The sequence below is a fragment of the Vulpes lagopus genome, chromosome 11 (genome assembly GCF_018345385.1).
Source record: "Vulpes lagopus strain Blue_001 chromosome 11, ASM1834538v1, whole genome shotgun sequence".
NCBI classification, from domain to species: domain Eukaryota; kingdom Metazoa; phylum Chordata; class Mammalia; order Carnivora; family Canidae; genus Vulpes; species Vulpes lagopus.
In genome coordinates this window covers 30,518,038-30,529,625 of record NC_054834.1, presented here as the reverse complement: position 1 = coordinate 30,529,625, position 11,588 = coordinate 30,518,038, and positions in this window count along the sequence as shown.

Below are 11,588 nucleotides of genomic sequence, written 5' to 3'. Positions count from 1 at the left end.
ATTAAAAATTAATAGGCATAAGTGGGAAATATCATAAAGGGAGACAGAACATGGAAGACTCCTAACTCTGGGAAATGAACTAGGGGTGGTGGAAGGGGAGGAGGGCAGGGGGTGGGGATGACTGGGTGGTGGGCACTGAGATGGGCACTTGACAGGATGAGCACTGGGTGTTATTCTGTATGTTGGCAAATTGAACACCAATAAAAAATAAATTTTAAATAATTTTTTTTAAGTTTTTATTTATTTATGATAGTCAGAGAGAGAGAGAGAGAGAGAGAGGCAGAGACACAGGCAGAGGGAGAAGCAGGCTCCATGCACCGGGAGCCCGATGTGGGATTCGATCCCGGGTCTCCAGGATCGCGCCCTGGGCCAAAGGTAGGCGCTAAACCGCTGCACCACCCAGGGATCCCAAAAATAAATTTATTATTTAAAAAAATGAATAGGCATTCTAGTAGACAAGACCAAATGCTCAAAAAAAAAAAAAAGAAAAGAAAAGAAAAACAGCTGACACCAATCAGAGGGTCAGATATTAACATTTATGCACATGGATTTTAAAATATCCGTGATTTATATGTAAGAAAAATAGGAAAAATATGGAGAATTTTAGAGGAGAATTTAATTTATCAACAGAAAAACCCTAGGATTAAATAATCTAATAACAAAAATGAAGAACACACAACAGACACTTACCAGCAAAGTAGACGCAGCTGAAGGGAGGACTATGAAGAGGAGAGAGGCCAGGAGAACAGATACAGACTGAAGCACAGAGACTAAAGAAAGTGAAAATCATGGGAAAGCACCTATGAGATAAATGGAGCACAGTTAAAAGACTCAACATACATGTAATTGGAACCCCAGAAAGAGGTAAGAGATAAATTCATTTAAATGTAATATTCGAAAATAACTTGGCTAAAATTTTCCAAAGTTGATGAAAAGTATCAAGCCAAACATCCAAGAATAGCTGTGGACTCCAAATGGGGGAAATTAAAAGAAAACCACATGTAGACACATGACAGTTGAACCAATAGAACTTTTTTTTTTTTTTTTTTGAGAGAAAGGTGGCAGGGGGAGGAGCAAAGGGAGAGAGAGAAAAAAAAAATCTCTAGCAGACTTCCTGCTGAGCCTGTAGCTGATCAGAGATCCAATCCCAGGACCCCAAGATCATGACCTGAGAACAAACCAAGAGTTGGACGCCCAACTGACTGTACCACCCAGGTGCCCCTTAATAGAAGCAGTTTAAGCTGAGAAATGGGAATGATCATTGTAAATCACTGAAAGAAAATCAAGACTAAATAAATAAGGGCTATAACCAAAAACAATAATTTTCTAGGGATATTGACACAATAGAGTAAGGAATAATGTTACCTTACGTTACTTTTAAAGAACTGCATGATAGATTGTGAGCACCACAGAAGCTCATCTTTGTATTCTTAAGAGTATATTAGAACTTAAAGACTTGTAGAACAAATGAAGAATTTGGAGCAGTTTGGCCTTTCTATAGTTACTCAACTCACTACATGTGGATTAAACGGATCCACTCCAATGCACAAGTTAAATGACATGTTTTCAGATAGGGCCCACTACTTTCCAGTTGTGTGATACAGAGTAAATTATTTAACTCCTTGGGCTAATTTCCTTGGGCTGCCCTAACAAATTACCACAAACCAAGTGGCTTAAAACAGCAGAAATGTATTCTCTCAGTTCGGGTAGGTAGACACTCAAAATGAGGGTGTCAGCATATCTGTGCTCCCTTGGAAGGGTCAGGACTCTGTAGTTTCTGGCAATGCTTGGCCTTCCTTGACTTGTAACTACATCACCCCAATTTCCACTTCCATTTTCACATGGCCACCTTCACTTGGTGTGGGTCTTGGTGCTTCTAAGTTGCCCTCTCCAGTCATTGAATTTAGGACAATAGGCATTGGATCCATATGGTCCAACTATGACTTCATCCTAACATGATTCTATATGCAAAGACTCTACTCCCAAAAAGTCACATTCAAGGTGCTGGGGGTAAGGACTTCAACACATCTTTTTGGGGAACACTAATGCACTGTAATGCACTGTAATCCTGAACCTCTGTTTTTTCTTCTATAAGATGAATATTATGATACCAACATTTAAGAGTCATTATGAGCAGTAATCTATAATGCCTAGGACCCTTAATAAATGGGTAACAAATTCTCAAGGCAAGTTTTAAAAACTAATATGTAAAAAAAGAGATATAAATACATACTGATAGTCAAGAAGGGAAATGTGAATGATTGAAAGATTCTACTAACTACACATTTTGATGAGATGTTGTCAATGAGAAAATTTCATTTTTCTTCAAGAAACTATAATAGTCAAATATCAAATGAACCACTCAGAAAATATAAGGACCAAAGAGCCACAACTGAATGAGTTTTTCAGCCCATTTTTCCTTCATGTTAAGGTTTGGCACATTCCTATTTGATTCTATTCTCATTTCTGCCATCAGCAAGGTGTGCTGACATTGACGACATTGTTACATTGCTTGATTCATCTTTGCTTTGATTTCCCCATTGATAAAACAAGAGATTCAGATCCTCTTTCAATTAGAAGGTAAGTGAGATAAAATCCAGTAAAAGTAAGAGTGGTTTATATAACTAGAAGTTTAATCTTTTAGTGATACTGTGATAGAATAAAAGCTATATATATTTGGTCTTTGGCCCAATTTCCTGGCACAGAGGTCTTAGAACACTTGTATTTCCTGAGTGATAGTAATATCTTTCATTATAATATTTGGTCTTTGTGACCCTCCCTCCCCACAGTTCATGACAAAAGATCTTCTAAGACCTTCAGAATCTCCAGAGTGTTGAGTGTCTACTTGTATGCTAATGAGATGACTGGTTTTGCTTGGGGTCCCCAGATAGATTCAGGATGGGAGCTGGTTGCCAGAAGGACCAAGCATTATTAGAGGGTTGGAACTTTCAGCCCCACTCCTGACCTGGGGTGGTGGGGTGGTGGTTAGAAATTGAGCTAATGACCAAAGGCCAATGATTTGTCACCAATGATCAATCATGCCTACTAATGGAACTTCCATTAAAACCCTGAAAGTTGGGGTTCAGAGAACTTCCAGGTAGGTGAACACATGTTGCTGCTGGGCCTGGGAGAGTGGTGGGCCTGAAGAGGGCATGGAAATTCTGCGTATTCCTTCCCCCAACAGCTTGCCTTATACATCTCTTCCATTTGATTGTTCTTGACTTGTATCCTTTATGAAGCAAAATGTCTTCATGAGTTCTGTGAGCCATTCTGGCAAGTTACCAGATCTGAAGAGATTTGTGGGAATCCCTGATTTACAGCTGGTAAGCCATTAGTACAGGAGGCCGGGGACTGCAGTTGGTGTCTGAGGTTCAGTCTTGCAGGGATGAACCTTTTGTGGGATCTGATACTAAGTTCAGGTAGTAGACTTAATTGGTGAGGGGTGGGGTGAGAGAAAATCCTCACACACTGGGTGTCAGAAATGTTCTGTGGGTAGAAACAGATCTGGTGAGGAGGAATAAAAATTGGTTGATGAGGGAGGAATTGGTTGGTGAAGGGGAAAAAAAATCCTCACTCACTGGGTGTCAGAAATGTTCTGTGGGTAGAAACAGATCTTAGGACTTGGTAACGACAAAACCAAAGTAGAACAGTTGCTACCTTTGAGTCAGATGCTCACTGATGTCCTCAGACACTAAGACCCTTTTGTCTTTCTGCTCAGCTTGTCCTTGTATTTTGGCTGTTATTATCTTGGTAACAAGACAGCTGCTAGAACTCAAGTTCTAACATCCGTGTTAAGGCAGAAAGGGGGAGTCAGCAGTTCCCAGTCCTGCCTGTCTTCCTTTATCAGTAAGACAACAACTTTCCCAGAAACTCCTCCAATAGGCTTCACTTAATAGTATTGGTCAGAACTGGTCATGTATAGCAGGGGAGGCTCTAAAGGTCTGAAACACAATTGTCACATTGGCTGAGCAAAGTATGACCCATCTCCTGGCACTGGTACATTAGACCACAAAATTAGGGTTCTCTTAGCAAGAAAAAATTGGGGGAGGTTGTTGGGAACACCCGTGACCAGATAACTAGCAGGATCTCCCACAGGTCCGTTTTAGCAGAGGAACTATATATATTCTTTTTTAAAGGTTTTTATTTATTTATTTGAGAGAAGAAAGAGAGAGCAGGAGGGGAGGAGGGGCACAGGGAGAGGAAGAAGCAGACTCCCCACTGAGTGTGGAACCCAAAAGGGACCTCGATTCCCAGACCCTGAGGTTGTGACCTGAGCCAAAGTCAGACACTCAACTGACTGAGCCACTCAGATGCCCCAGGAACACACATTCTCTCTCTGTATATATATATTATATATATATATATAGCATATTTTATATACACTATATAATATATAGTATATTATATATAGTATATTTTTATGTTTTTAAAGTTCTGAATAGTGGGACACCTTGATCCTTCTAAGTTTCTATGACAAATTTAGAGTTTTAAACCAAAACTTGGAAATGCCTCAGCTACCTGTAGCAACCTGGAGAAATTAATTCAAGCCTAGATTCACTAGAATCTCTGAACACTGGTCATACTAGATTCTAATTATCCTTAGCATCTAGCAAGCAAGGTGTCTGCCTTACAATATTTTTCCATATATGTTTAATGAATGGATAAACTCTCAGACACCCTGAAAAATCTGAGAAAATTAGGAGGTATCTCATATTCAAATTATGAATCATGGCTCAAGATTGTGCTCCCAAGAGGTTTTCTGATTAGCCAAGGAGTGATCCAAGAAAGCAGGACACTTCCTGAGCTCTTACAGGAGAATAATATGTAATTTCATACATGAGCATTTCTATAAACAATTAAGGGCAACTTACTAGGAATAGCAGTTGCTAGGAGTTGCTATTCAACTTATTAAAGCTATTGAAATTGGCTTCTATCTAGAGTTTGCTGAGATATACGCTATTTAAGAGTCTGCTACCAGACTGGCAAGGTATTTCTCCCATTTCTCCCATTTCTCCCATTTGACCTCAAGCATGTATTTGGAGTGGTAACAAATTTCTGGTAGGACTCCCTGACATAAGTGCATCATGTCTTAAATGAGTTCTATTCTTTTACAGTTAATTTTTAATTAACACAAAAACAAAAACAAAGTACTATATACACGGGGTTTTTTTTTTATTTTTTATACACGGTTTTAAATGTCAGATTGCATTTCAAGGCTTTTAACCTCCAGCGTTAGTCCCTTTTCCTTTTTTCACCAGAATCCCACTTCCCAGAAGCAGCAATAATCAGTAATGTTAGCTCTTCCTTCAGGTGTTTTTTTTTTTTATATTTCCATATTTCTAAGTAGCATACCTGCACTTAAACTACTGATTTTTCCAAAAAAAATCAAAATAAAAAAATAAACTGATTATTTTCAACTAAGACTTCATGTATTTTTTTATTTATTAATTTGAGAGAGAGAAAGCATGAATAGGGCAAGGAACAGAGGGAGAAGCAGGCTCCCTGCTCAGCGGGAGCAGGGAGCCTGACTTGGGGCTTGACCTCAGAATCCTGGGATCATGATCTGAGCCCGAGGCAAATGCTTAACCCACTGAGCCACCCAGGTGCCCCATGACTTTATGTATTAATTTCCTATCATATTGTTATTCATTCATTGTCCTGGGCATTCACAAGGTCCTTGGAATCTGGAATCTTACATCCTTTTCTGGGAAATTTTCCTGTATTATTTCTGTGAAAGTGTGATTTGTAGTAAGAAAAGTGTACCTGGGTTTTTGTCCCCTTCCAGGTATAGAGCTCTTAAAAACCCTTGGGTTTTCCCAAATGATAAGGGTGATAAATGGGAAGGGGGTGGGTAAAAGGAGAGACTTTTTATTCATAATAAGCCTATTTCAACCACACCTGAATTTATGTTAATGAGGCAACTTTTGGACTGTTCCATCCTTCCCTAAGGATGATGAAGGGAACTGGTTGCCAGGAAAACCATCTCTGGACTAGAGGGCTGAAACTTTTCTACTTTTGTGGAGGGAAGAGGGGCCAGGGATTGAGGTCACCACCAATGGCCAAGGATGTGAACAGTCCCAGCTGCATAATGAAACTTCCATAGAAACCCTAACCAGAAGGATTTGAGGAGCTTCCAGGGTGGTGAACACGGAGGTGCTGGAGAGTGGTGCCCCTGAAGAGAGCCTGGAATCTCTCTACCCTTCCCACATACCTTGTCATCTCCATCTGGCTTAGCCGGGTTGGATCCTTTTATCGGCCAGTAACCTAGTAAGTCAACTGCTGTCCGAGTTCTGTGAGCCATCCTAGCAAGTTAATTAAACCCATGAGGGCATCTTCGCTCCCTGATTTATAGCCGGTTGGTGAGAATCACAGGTGGCTTCTCTGGCTCGTGATTGGTGCCTGAATTGGGAAATGGTGTGTAAGACTGAGCCCTTGACTTTTGGGATCTGATGCTAACTCAGGGTAAATAGAGTTAGAATCGAATTGTAGGACACTAGGTTGGAGCAGAGAGAGAATTGGGTGGTGTGGGAAAGCCTCTTCCGCTTCTCCCAGTTGGGTGGCCAGTTGTATTTAGTGTAAAAAGAAGAAACGGACTTTCAACTTCTTGGCTGATTTCTCTCCTCCCGTTTTCTCTTTATGAAACTTTTCTCTTTTTGGAGTTTTACCTCTTGGTTGAGGCTTTAAATCCATCCTCTCCTCCGCTGCTTGCTGCCATTTTCTTTCATATTAATTTTCTTCCCTTGTTTATTTGTTTGCTTTACCATTTAGGGAGATTTCTTTAACTTTCCATTTTCTTAACTTTCTAAGCCTTCTATTTGACTCTTGTATTTTTAATTCTGAAGAATTCTTTATTATCTATTACCTTTTTATGGTAGGATTTTCCTCCACCTTGTAAAATATCTGCTCTTACCTCTGTGAAGACATTGAGTATAATACTTATTTTAAGGTTTTTTTTTTTTATGTTCTACACATTATCTTTTTCTCCAAATTTCCCTTTTACATTTGTTTGTTTTGGTCTCTGCTGTGTGTGCTAGTTGGGTCTGGGGGCCTTTGTCTCTCTGTTTACATTGATGAGCAAAGCACTGAGCAGTTGATCGAAAACCATGTGGGGTTGGTTCATTGGATTTCAGATGATGATCAGGCCTGTCATATAGCTCTTTTGTTGGGAACTCTCAAAACCTGATTTTTTTTTCCTAGCTAAAAGCTAATCCATTTTTTTTTCCAGAGAATAATTTTTCAAGTTTTATCTGGGGGATACAAGCTTTTATGTCAGCATTTCTGAAAGTAAAGTAGAAAAAAGAAAGCTGAGGCCTTCTCGTTCGGTATGTAGAAGTTCTCTTAATTTTCCTTCTCTTGGGGATCCCTGGGTGGCTCAGTGGGTTAGCTCCTGCCTTTGGCCCAGGGTGCGGTCCTGGAGTCCTAGGATCGAGTCCCGAGTCGGGCTCCCGGCATGGAGCCTGCTTCCCTCTCCTCCTGTGTCTGTGCCTCTCTATCATGAATAAATAAAAAAAAAATATAAAAAATTTTCCTTCTCTCAGAAGAGGAACACACCTTCATTTCCCCTGTAGCTAGTGCCCTGGTCCACTGGCCCTTCTCTTCTGCTGAGGCAGGCCAGAAGCTGTCACCTGCGTCTGTTGTTTGGAAGATGGATCTGGACCCTCACCGCCCTATAAAACGATGCAAGTGTCTTTTTATGCTGCCCAGTAAAGCAGCTATTAGTTCGGGGAATGTTTCTAGCAAAGCCAAGTAACTGGGCTTTACATTTTAATTAAAGTTAAGTAGCCACAGGTGGCTCGTGGCAGCTCTACTGAATAATCCAGCTCTACAGTCTGTAGCTTCTCCTTCTAGAGTTTTAAATACACACTGAACCCTACTCTCTGAATAAGTACCTACCTCAGAAGTAAGTAGTATCTCTCATTCCTGAGCATTTTCTCCCTTCTGTATTAAAAACCAACTTGCCTTTTGTTGGCCTGTATTGACAATTCTCCTTAACATCTAAGCACGTTCAAAGGAAGGGAGAGACCAGACGCCTGGGTAAGACAGCACGGATTCAGGTGTTTTCCATCCTCTGTGTGTTTACTTGTCTTCTATGCTATTGTTTGCTTTCCGATTCTTTTCGTCATTCCGTGTTCACATCCTTTCCTCCAGGAGCCCCTTAGAGTAGTATTCGCGTGGTTTTTGAAGAAAACTGTGGGAAAATCGGATTGTACTTTCTCAGTTGCTTTTAATCATTTATTTCAATGACTTATTCCTTGTTTTGACTTCAGCAATGTTGTGATTATTAAGAATGATCTAGGGGTGCCTGGGTGGCTCAGTCTGTTGGGAGCCTGCCTTAGGCTCAGGTCATGATCTCAGGTCCTTGGATTGAACCCGTGTCAGGTTCCCTGCTGAGTGGGGAGTCTGCTTCTCCCTCTCTCTGCCCTTCCACCCCTCCATACTGCTTATGTTCGCATTCTCTCTCCCAAATAAATGAATAAAATCTAAGAAAAAAAAAAAAGAAATATCTTTTTGGCCATGCAGATGACCAAAATATATTTATCATATTTATATTTGGTCTTCATCCACAGTTCCTGGCTCACAGCTCCACAAACCCTTAGAATTTCCTGAGTTGAGGGTGATAAGGTGTCTTTCGTTAGATTAATGAAAGTGGCTTTTGTACCCCACCCAAGGGTGGGAGCTGGTTGCCAGAAGGACCCACCAAGTAATTAGGGGATTGGAGCTTTCAGTTTGACCCCTGACTGACCTTGTAACCTCCTGACCTCATGACCCAATCTTGACCTTGCAGGAGGGGAAAGGGCTGGAGATTGAATTAGCCAATGGCCAGCGACTTAGTCATGGACCAAACCCAGGGGTGGAGGCAGGAGAGGCCTAGAAGCCCCACACTGTTCTGACTGGTGATTCTCATCCCTCAGCATGCCTTTTCCTGGAAAAGATGAATAAGTGTTTCCCCGGCTTTTGAGAGCCGCTCTAGCAAATGGAAAGGAGCTAAAGGGGAGGTGGCTGGAGCCTCCAATCTGTGGGCAGTGGGTCGGGAGCCCAGGTTGTGGGCTGTGCTGAGCCTTGTGAGTGGCACCTGGGATGGGTAGTGGGGGTCCTGCAGGCCTGAGCCCCAGCCTGGGGGAGCTGATGCTCTCTCTGAGTCGAGTGTCAGAGTTTGGATCTTCGGACACCCCGCTGGCTTCGGAGATTTGCTTGGTGTTGTGTGGGGACCTCCTTCCCTATGCTACAGTGGGGCCCAGGCACCCTTCATGAGCTTCATTTTCAGCTCAATTTAGGGGTGGGTTTAGAATTTGTGGGGTGCTGGGGGGCACTCTTCTGAGAGGTGGAAGGAAAATCTGGGAGCTCATCCTGAAGCTGAGTTTGCATAGCAAGCATAGGTTTCTAAATAAGACGTGTGTTTCTTTGGGATGACTGCAAAGGGTGTGCCCATGGAGGTTACAGTCAGGTTAAGGCAATTTCCAAACTGCACCCTTCATACTCCCACTATTCTATTGATATTTTAGTATTTTTCAAATTTCCCGATGTTGTCCCTTCCTGGAGTATAAGCCACCAGATTTTGGAAATAAAAAAGCATAAAATTAAATAGAAATGTTGGAGCAAAGCTTAACTATTTTAGGTGAAACTCTTGTGTAGAGCATGTGTGTGTATGTGTGTGTGTACATACTGGGTCAGGATACCAGTGTATTTCTTACTATTGATCATATTTCAAAAGAGCTTTAAAGCCACTGGGTGTAGTGAACTTTACAATGTGTAAATATTCATATTCATATCAACTGTATTTTCAGCCTGTATTTTTCTACTAATTTGACTTTAGGGCATGGAACATTGCAAATATGAATTGTCTAACCCTTCATTGCTAAGAAAGATGTATACATAATATTCCTCAAATTTTCTTCTCTATTGACCCTTCTGTGTTCTATTTCCCAGCAGAACATGAGAATAGGTGAAGTAGGTGAGCTTGACTGGAAATTTTGAGAGCAACTGAGAGCCTGGCCTGCTTAGAAACTATTCTTTTTAAGAGTCTTGAGTATGCATTATAACATATATATAATTATTTTTTAAAAAAGATTTTATTTATTCATGAGAGACACAGAGAGAGAGGCAGAGACACAGGCAGAGGGAGAAAAAGGATCCCTGCGGGAAACCCAATGTGGGACTTGATCCCGGGACTCCTGGGATCACGACCTGAGCCAAAGGCAGACGCTCAACCACTGAACCACCCAGGCATCCCATGCTAGTATATTATTTTTAATATACTAGCAAAGTGTATATACTTTTTATTTTTTAAAAATTTTTTTGTGTATATACTTTTTAACGCAACAATACCATAACATACATATAGTTCTGCACTCTGTTCATTTTACTTGCCTAAATATGTTTAAAATTATTTTATATCAGTATATAGTATTGCTTCATATATGTATGTGTGTGTGTGTATATATATATATATATTTTTTTTTTTTTTTTTAAATGTAAGCACTACACCCATCATGGGGCCTGAACTCACAACACTGAGGTCAAGAGCCACCTGTTTTCCTGACTGAGCCAGCCAGGTGCCCCAGTTTTGCCTCATTTATTAATGACTACATAATGTTCCATTATTAGGGTAAACCATAACTAGTTTACCTGGTCACCTATTGGCAGATATTTGGGTTGTATAATTTTCTCATGACAGACAAAAATTGAAATGAATGGTTTTTATACACATTGTATTGCACATGTGCATTTTTTTTGGTGGGATAAATTTCTAAATTTGGAATTACTGGGTCAAAAGATATTTTTAATTTGAGTAGATACTGCTATAATTTATAACCCTCTATGAAAGTTGTATCGATTTCTAATTTCACCATCAATATTTGAGAATTTCTATTTTACTCCCCCTCTTACTACCTCAGTGACACTAATCTTTACAATCTTTGCCAAATGGATGGGTCAAAAAATAATATCTTAGTGTAAACCTAATTTGTAGGTTTCCTATAATGAATGGACTGAGTATTATAGCTCGGATGTAAGCCATTAGTATTCCTTTTTAGTTGAATTCCTTATTAATATCCTTTACTTATTTTCTTTCAGATTGCTATTGATTTGCAGGAGGTTTTTATATTTTGGAGAAATTAATCCTTTGTGATATAATTTGCAAATACGTTTTCCACTTTTTCATTTGTTGTTTGGTTTTATTTATGGTGGTTTTTCTTTGCCACACAGAAAAGTTTTATATAGTCAAATTTATCAATATTTTATTTTAGGAGTTCTAGGAATTTTGGAATAGTCTAAAAGTCTTTCATAAGGAGAGTATAACGCATTGTTCCCATTATCTCTTAAAACATTTTTTTTTGGTTATCCTGATAAGTGTTTGAGATATGGATCCAACCCAATTTTTCCAAATATGTAGTTGATCTAGATTTGTATGCATATAATAAAACAGTCTCAAATATAATATTTTTAAAACTACAAGGATAACTAAACAAATGCACAATCTTGGACAGAGATGTTTAACACTTTTAATAATTGATATATCAGATATTTAAAAAGTCTACTAAAATGGATGAATTTCTAGTAAGACTGATCAAAAGAGAAGTCACAAATAA